This window comes from Urocitellus parryii, assembly GCF_045843805.1.
Source record: "Urocitellus parryii isolate mUroPar1 chromosome 13 unlocalized genomic scaffold, mUroPar1.hap1 SUPER_13_unloc_15, whole genome shotgun sequence".
NCBI lineage: Eukaryota > Metazoa > Chordata > Mammalia > Rodentia > Sciuridae > Urocitellus > Urocitellus parryii.
The window spans coordinates 723,661-732,523 of NW_027551767.1; the positions used below are offsets into that span (position 1 = coordinate 723,661).

Below are 8,863 nucleotides of genomic sequence, written 5' to 3' on the forward strand. Positions count from 1 at the left end.
CAATTGTCTTAGCAAAGTGAGACTATATTCCTTACTTTTTTGTTCTATACATCTCATTACTATTCAATGTTGACAAGTGAAATCAAGGAAACCCCCATTTCTATTATCTAATTCAATAAAAGTGTGAGGTGTGATGTTTGTTTGTGTATTTTATGGTTCCCACATGATTTTGAACTTTGATACAATATGCTATATATGGTATATAATAATAATTCAGATTTATTATTTTTTAGGAAAATAAACATTAGGCTTTTAATCCTCGTAAATAAAAATTAAAAATTAAACAAACATTTTAAGTATACCAAGCAAGCAGTCCCCACTGAGAAGGTCTATCTTAATAGGGAACATACCTTGAGGTTATTAGTAACTAACTGAATAGATTTAAACACCTGAGATGGAAAAATAGGAAAAAGGATTTACTTTGTCAAATTCACTTGGCAAAATAAAGTGGTAAGAATGTTCAAGTTCACATGCTCACTTCCTGTCTCCACAGAAAAGCCAAGGTTGACCATTCCTGGCATCTAGATGCTAGCTATAAATGAACTTGTATGTTCTCAAGGTAGGCATCATTTTTTTTAAAGCAAGAAACATGTTTCCCCTCTGGTCTTTTCTTCACAGAGAAAACCCAGCAGTGGCCAAAGGTACCAGGACTCAGTGCTGCAGTGAGCTGCAGGCATCGGCACAGATGGGCGGCCAGGCAGCCAGACATTTCCAGAAAATCTTTTGTTTAAAGTTCTTTGCAAATCATGAGTTTAAAGCAGATACAGTGTTATTTGTGATACTCTAAATGTCCCATCTGCCCTCTTCTGGACGTATATGGAGCTACTAAACGTGTGGTACTAAGAAATCAGACTCCAGGACCAGAGTTCCTAGAAGCAACTGTGTACCCAGCTTGATTCTTTGCAGCCATTTAACCTTTCCATCAAGGCTGGACTCCCAGAGGAGAAAAGATAGACCGCCTTTCAAGAGTTACAGCAAGTGACTTAAAAGCCAAAGACCCTGAGGTAGGCAGTTATGCTTCCTTCACCACCCCTCCAGGGCGGGCCTGAGGGTGCGCCCCTGCAGCTTGTACCCCACCTTACTAACCAGCACCACCTTGCTGGCTCCTTGCCCTCTACTGGTGTGTGGAACAGTGCCTCATGTTCATAAGGTTGAACTCGGCTCCAAGGGGGTCCAGCTTGAGCAAGCCATGCTTTGTGAACACCTTCTGGATCTGCACCTCGGTCAGTACCAGCCCCTTATATAGGCTTTTCAGGGGAGGGTTTTCATCTGTAATCTCTTTGGAACACTCTGCATTTCTTTCTCCAAAATGTCCACAACCTCCAGCAAGTCTTTGCAGAAGCCCTGGATGCCATGTAATTTTGCCTCTTCCACCAGTTTTTGGCTCCTCTGTCTAAAGTTCTCAGTATCTGCCAAAGCTCTTTTGTATTTTTCCATAGTGTCAGCTCCTATTCCAACTTGACCTTCTCTTCCAAGGACGCTCTGTCTTCTGCTCATTGTGACCCACATTCTCTTCCAGGCTTTGGGCATTGTTCTTTTGTTTTGTAGCTGTGTACAACAACCAAGGAGAGGGCCTGAGAGACAATGCCAAAGCCGGGATATTGTGCTGCACCAGCCTCACACACCGAGCCACCATGACTGCCGCTGTGGCCTCCATCATGCACATACTGGCCAGATTTATTCTTAAAAATACAGAAAAGATAAACAATCAAAAGAAGGAAACAAAAATACAATCACAAATCTTAAAATATTAGTATATTTTTTTCAAAAACACCACTTATGCTAAATTCTTTTCCATAATATAGATTTCTGTTTATTCTTGCCTCAGCACTTTTGCTATTGCACGTTTATAATGTGTCAATAACTAAAATTCAGATATCCATGCTCCTCTACCTACTTCCCCTCCCCACTGCCCTTTGCTTTAAATTAAATTGTTATATCTCTATAAGACTCTTGGAAAGAACTTTGTATCTATCACCCCAACACAGGAAAAATTCCTGCCTGTGAGTTTTCTGTTGCTTCAACTTCCCTTTAAAAAAAACAGATTATACAAACCTTCTTCTGGGAGAAGCACCCACCATGTTTTTTTATGTGTTTGCTCACTTGTTTATTGTGACCTGCGCATCTTGTTCAATGACACTCCCCTATCCCACCTATCTAGGAGCTATTAGTGTCTCTTCACCTTGTAGTGCAGGCAACAGGCGCCTGCACCGAAAGGAGAAATAAGCTTCCTTAACCTAGAAATAAAGAACAAAGAAAGGGAAGGAATTGATAAAGGCAGGAAGGGAGGAAAAAAGTAGGGTGGGAAGGAGGAAGGCAGGAAGAAAGAGGGATTTCTTCTAATATGGTCCCTTTCCAGTTTTAGATTTCACCACACCCTACCTCACCACCAGCCCATATAACTTAACCAAAGAATCTTCGTAGCCTAAAAAGAGCCTTAGTCTGACAGATGGCAGCAGAATGGTCTCTGAAATGGTAGCTGTACTACTAAGAGAAAACAAGAAGACTTTCATTCTGCATTGCCTGCATGCTGACTCCACTCTAGTTTGATAAAAAATTACAAAGATACTTAAAGTCTTTGTCACCACATTAAAATGCACAAAATTCTGTTTTCTAAGGTTATCAGTGTTGGTAAAATGTGATGCATAAATTGCAAAATCAAATTATTTATTTCTCAAGAGCTTATGAAGAAATAATATAGATTTTTTTTTGTTATAATAGAGTTTTGGAATAGAAAAAAAAAGTATTATCCTGATGAAAAAATTCTAAGATCTAATACTTCCTTTCTGTTAAAAAAATTATCAAAAGCCTTAAAATAAGATAAAGGCCATATGTCTGTTGTTATTGTATTTTTTCCTCATTTTTTAATTGGTGCATTATAGTTGTACATATGTACTGAGCATTGTTTGACAGACACATTCAAAAATTCAGTTCTCTTAGGGATGTATTTCTGTCACACTTAGTATTTACTGTTTGATTAGGACCTAATTCTGGGAACATATTAAGTTATATATTTTTTTTTCACTAAAGGTGCATATTTTTCCCTCTGAAAAAAGATTGTTTTATTGCTCTATATTATATTAATCAAATTTGTCTCTAACTTAGCAACTTAATTCAGCATCTTTTTGAGATGGATGATAATACTACTGTTTATAAAGTTCTCAAACCATTGTATCATTTTGCCAGTGTTCATTTTTAATGACTAAAAGTCTTTGACATATTTTCAATTTTTTAATATTTACTTTTTAGTTGTATTTGGACACAATACCTTTATTCTATTTATTTATTTTTATGTGATGCTGAGGATTGAGCCCAGGGCCTTGCATGTGCTAGGCAAGCATTCTACCACTAAGCCACAAACTCAGCACATATTTTCATTTTATATTTGTGTGAGATTCACATTTTAAATTTTTGAAATTATATTTTATATTTAAATATATTTTATCTTTCATATATGTCTACATGCACAAAATGACTAAATGAGGTTATTCAAGCAGTATTAATAAAATAATTCTATGTTGGTTTTAATTCTAAAAGTGTATACATGGATGCATATATGTACATGTATATTTATATGTTAAGAACATTAATACCTTTTAGAAAAAACATACACAACAATTAATGTCTGAAATGAATTTGCTGAAAAAATATTAAAGAAAATAAAATATATAGTTATATATTGTATCTTATTCTGGAGTAAATAATGTATAGAAACATTTTTCTGAAAAACTAAAACTTGGAATCTAGCTTTTGAGTTTAAGGCCTGGAAAATTATTTTAAGATTTTGTTCCCTCAGAGTATATGCAACAATTTTTTATCAATTTTTAATTCATAATTTAAATACTTATAAATAAAGTAGTTAACAAAATATTTTATAATAGTAGTCATTCACCATGTAAAAATGTGGTTTCTGATTATTTCTGGCTTTTAAAATGTTACTGTGACATCATTGGATAATCTTAAGGGGTAGTTTAATTCTCTTTGAAAGTATGGACCTCGGTAACAGATCTAATATTTTATATCTAATATTTCAAATATAAATTTATTTTTATGGCCCTCTTAGTTCCATATCAGAGTCTTAGAAAAATTTTTATTTAAAGAAAGTTATTAACAAGTAATCTTAGTTTGAGGTTTTTTAACATTAATAGAGAATAAAAATGGTCTTAGGATGTATATTTCATATTTATTCCATTGTGTCAATTATCATCAAATATCCCAATAATCAAAGTTCTGTTGGCATGGAAACTGGTAGAAATATACTGGTCAATTGTACTAGCCTTCATCAGTTTTCCCTACACACAATAAAATTCTTCAGCATTTGCTTTTTTCAGAATTTTTCTAGTTTATGGCAGTATGTTATTTAAAATGTAAATTGATCCACATGTGAAATATTAGCCAAATAGATTTTAATAATAGGTATGAACTTCAAATTTGGTATGCATATTTTATAAAAACGAGTTATGTTGATGTTGTAGTAGTGGATTATGGCTATGATGACAAGGTTGGAGAATCTGATTCTAGACCAGCACTGTCTAATATGGTAGACACTGGCCACATGTGAATATATATATGCAAGACGAAATTAATTAAAATTAAATAAAATTCAAAATATAGTTCTCAATGGTACTAGCTACATTTCTAATGGTCAATATCCTTATATTGTTGCTGGGTATGATATTAGACAATGCAGTTATAGAAGATTTTATTCACTATCGAAACAGTTCAGGTCTAGACTTCTGACATGTAATATGCTTCTTTCTCTTTTCAAATGTTAAAGACAAATTTGTTCTGATCTATCTTAAACAGTATGAGATTGGACAAATATAAGAATGCAAACTACAGATTCTTACTTTATTGAGCATGGAATTACTGTCTGAATTACACATTTATCTCTATATTAAGTATACAAAAATTATCTACCTAGATTAAAATGTATAGAATAAAATTCATTCATTCATAAAACTTCTTAAAATTGTTTCAATTTTGAATAACATTTTAATATTAATTAAAATTAATAAATATTCAATAAAAGAGATACCCACAGAAAATACATTTTAGATGAATTCAGAATTCACTTATTACCAACCCCCCCAAATTAGAATATGGATAATTTATCCCATGATATCTTATTTTTTGCATACTGCACACATTTTTTTCTAATTTCCTTTAATATATGAATAATTTCCATTTCTGGACAAAATGTGCTTGTCCTTACTTAACTAATTACTAAACATACCAATCCCCAGGAATCTAACTGCAAGAATGAACATTAAAATCAGCTGTTGCTCCAGGTATCTTTTTACCTATCCATTCTAATCATAGTCAGGAGAATTAAACTGATAATAATTGCCATAAAGTAATTTAATTTAAAACATTTCTGATATTTAGAAAAAGGAAAAATAAATTATCTATTATTTCCCATCTAGGCATTTCACATGACATCAGTCCTGAAACTTAATCATGTTTTAATCCTTTTGTAAATCAAGTTATGTTTCATTCATTTTAATGGAAAGAAAGTAGAAACCCCCTAGAATGTGTGAATAAAGCATCTTTTGTATAAATTTATGGACTTAATGTTTGACATTTAATAACAGGGATTTGCATTAAAAGTAATATAACTTTCTGAAAAAATATTTTTAAGCAGTCAACACAAAGTTCTGTGCCACTTGATTGAAAAACCATGGGAAGACAGAGAAGTTACTGATATGCTTTCATAAAAGAGGTAAGCCTACATTATATGTGAAGGCACAGTTAACTTGGGCACTGAGCTTGAGACTCTGATTATATAAATGCTGTATTAGGAAATAAGATACATGATGAAATGACAACAAATCACCTAAGTCCCATAGGTATCTCATATACACATGATCTCTCATATTAAGAGAGCTTAACCAAATAATATTAAAGCCAAGTATTTTCAAAAAGGAAAAATAGAAACCAAAATTATAATATATATTTTTCATTAAATTATACCAACTTAAAAAACTGCTTCACATTTCAAATGACAGATGAAAGTTCATAATATTGTCTAATTACAGTAATCAAAAAATTACGTTCTAAGTCTGAGAAAATGATTTTATTTCTTTAAAACACATCAACTCCCATCATCTTGTGTTAAATGCACTGTGATTTTTAACCATATGTTTGAAACAAAACAAAAATATATTACCTGGAAAGATTTAGTGCTGGTATAAAAGACTGGTTAACTATCAGAAGTTAATTATCAATATAATTAACTACATTAGATGACTGAAGGAGAAAATATAAATGCGTTATCATTTCAGAAGATATTTAGAAAAAGCATATGATATAATAGACACTAAATTTAATTTAAAAAATAAAATCTTGGTAAACAAGAAATAGAAGGATATCATTCTATCCTTATGAAATATATTTACAAAAAATCATATGGTACATATCACATGAATAGTGACATTTTGGATGTAGTACTATCAAAGCAAGAGTAAGATAATTGTGACTGTTAAGTCAAACATTATACTGGAGATCCTTGCAATAAGACAAGATAAGGAATAAGGGCACAAGAATAAGAACAAAAAAGACAAAAAATAAAAAGGTTTTCTTTAGTAGCAAAAAGGAGAGAAAATTTCTAGGACAAAGGACCAATACACAAAAATTAATAGCTTCCCAGTACACAGTGGAAACTAATTAGAAAATACTATTGTAACAACAGGAACCAAAAAACAACAACAACATAAAACATCAAGCAGGACTTTTGTTGTTGTGAAGGTTACAAACATTGTTGAAGGACATATAAGAAAACCTGATTAAATGTTAACATGCCCTAAGTTCACCAATGGGGGGACTCAATATTATACTTAATTATCCATTAACTGTTGTGGAAATTTAATGCAATTCAAATTAAAATCCCACAGGATTTTATATGCAACCAGAAAGCACTTGACCAAATTAATAACTGTCACATGGAAGAAAAGAAAATGTAAGCACCTACCTCATAACAAAATTAAATTTCCAGTGCTTTAAGAATCTAAAATGTGAAAATTCTTATAAGATCTCATGAAAAGAAAAAAATCTTAAAACTTCAGATATCATAATCATAACAGAAATATTAATACATGTCTTCACCTATACTTCTCAGTAACTTGTAGACAGGCATTTAAAATTACAGAATTAGTTGGAAAAGTCAAAAAAATACATTCATGGTGAGTAGTATATCTAATCAGAAGATTTCTATTCATTGAGAATTAGTTTAATAGGATATTCAAGCACCTAGTATCTTTGTTAGTATCTATATTTTCTACACAAAGCCTGGCATGAAAAGCATAATATATGTCCTCTGAATGAATATAGAATCTCATTTCTGTGGATCATTCCAAAGACATTTCTTTATCATGCTGTGCTTAAATGACTATCAATTATCATTTTTACAAAACTATAGATGTGAAAGGTATAGGGGTAAAGCTGAAACAACATTGCCCTTATGACAACCTGGAAATAGCTTTTATGAATAAATTACAGATAACAACTTGTTTACTTGTCATTTGTCTCTTTGTCTTAAAATTGAAAAGCAGAATGTGAAAATGCAGCCCTTTCTTGGCAATATAAGGTATCTGGCTTTCTAATTAATTACTTCAAAAGCTGAAGAAACCTTCAGTAAATTCATCTTCTTTATGACTTTGTGTCAATATGTATTGATCTTTTAACATTCAAAACACTCCCTATAATTTCTGTGTCAGTAACAGTACATGACATGTCATTGTTCTTAGCAGAATCAATATTTCCTCCCATCTCCTTTTCATTAGGTTTATTGACTCAATGTGAAGAGTATTGTTCCTCAACATTGCAAGGAGGTGACACCTCTCTGCAACCTCAGGTCACAATTATATCAGACTACCCTTAAGGAATGATTATCTGAGTTATTCCATGAACCCAAACAACAACAAAAAATCTTTTTAAAAGAAAATCATATTTGTCTTTCAATTCATATGATTAAAAACATACAGGCCAGTGGTTCTCAAAGAAGGAGGGAGGAGTGAAAGACATTTTGCTGGCCTCCACACACATGCATTCAGCTATGTCTAGAGGCATTTTTATTATAGCAATTGGGGAGGGGCACACAATTACTGTCATCTCTGGGATGCTACCAACATTTTATAACTCACAGGACAGTTCTGTACATCAAAGATATTCTTGGGAAAAAATGTCAATAGTGCTAAAGTTGAGATGCCTTGATATAGAGATACTGAGTGATTCATGACATGTTTCTCAATCAATTTCATATTTTAAACAATTCCCTGGTCCTCTCTGCTTGATTCCATGTAGTGATGTTAGCAATACAAAACACAATAAAGTTATTCATTACCACTAACTCTTCTATGGCTACTAAATAGATTTTCTGTGCTGTCCTCACATCCATCAATTTAAAGATCAAGTGTTTATAGCAGATAAGCAGATAATGGCTTTTAAGTTTATAAGACAATTATGTAGAAAAGCTTTCATTTTATATAAGCTCATGTAAAAACTATGATTTATTAATTCTGCTTAAAACAATTGTTATTTCTATCAATATGAAGTTCAGAATGTAGTAAATCCTGTCCCAAAACTCCCATTTCATAAAAACTACAAACTTATTCAGGGGAAGACTATAATCATCAATTTTCTTTCTAAAAATTAAATATCTCTTTCTTCCTACACTATTAAATCTGCATATGTTTGCCAAGGCACTCCTATCCATTGGACACTTACTATTTTCAAAACAATGTAAACACCCCCAGAACACAAAAGTAATCTTTCACAAAAATGGGCATGGATCAATCAACTGTGCTTGCTCACAGAAAACAATTACTTTTTTGAAGCACATTAGGTTACAGATGAAGCATCTCCA

General features: G+C 32.2%; 1 pseudogene; it reads right to left on the bottom strand.

Annotated features, from left to right (window-relative positions):
- Positions 1-1,023: 1,023 nt before the first annotated feature.
- Positions 1,024-1,636, bottom strand: LOC144251386 (grpE protein homolog 1, mitochondrial pseudogene; annotated as a pseudogene).
- Between the last annotated feature and the right edge of the window lie 7,227 nt (positions 1,637-8,863).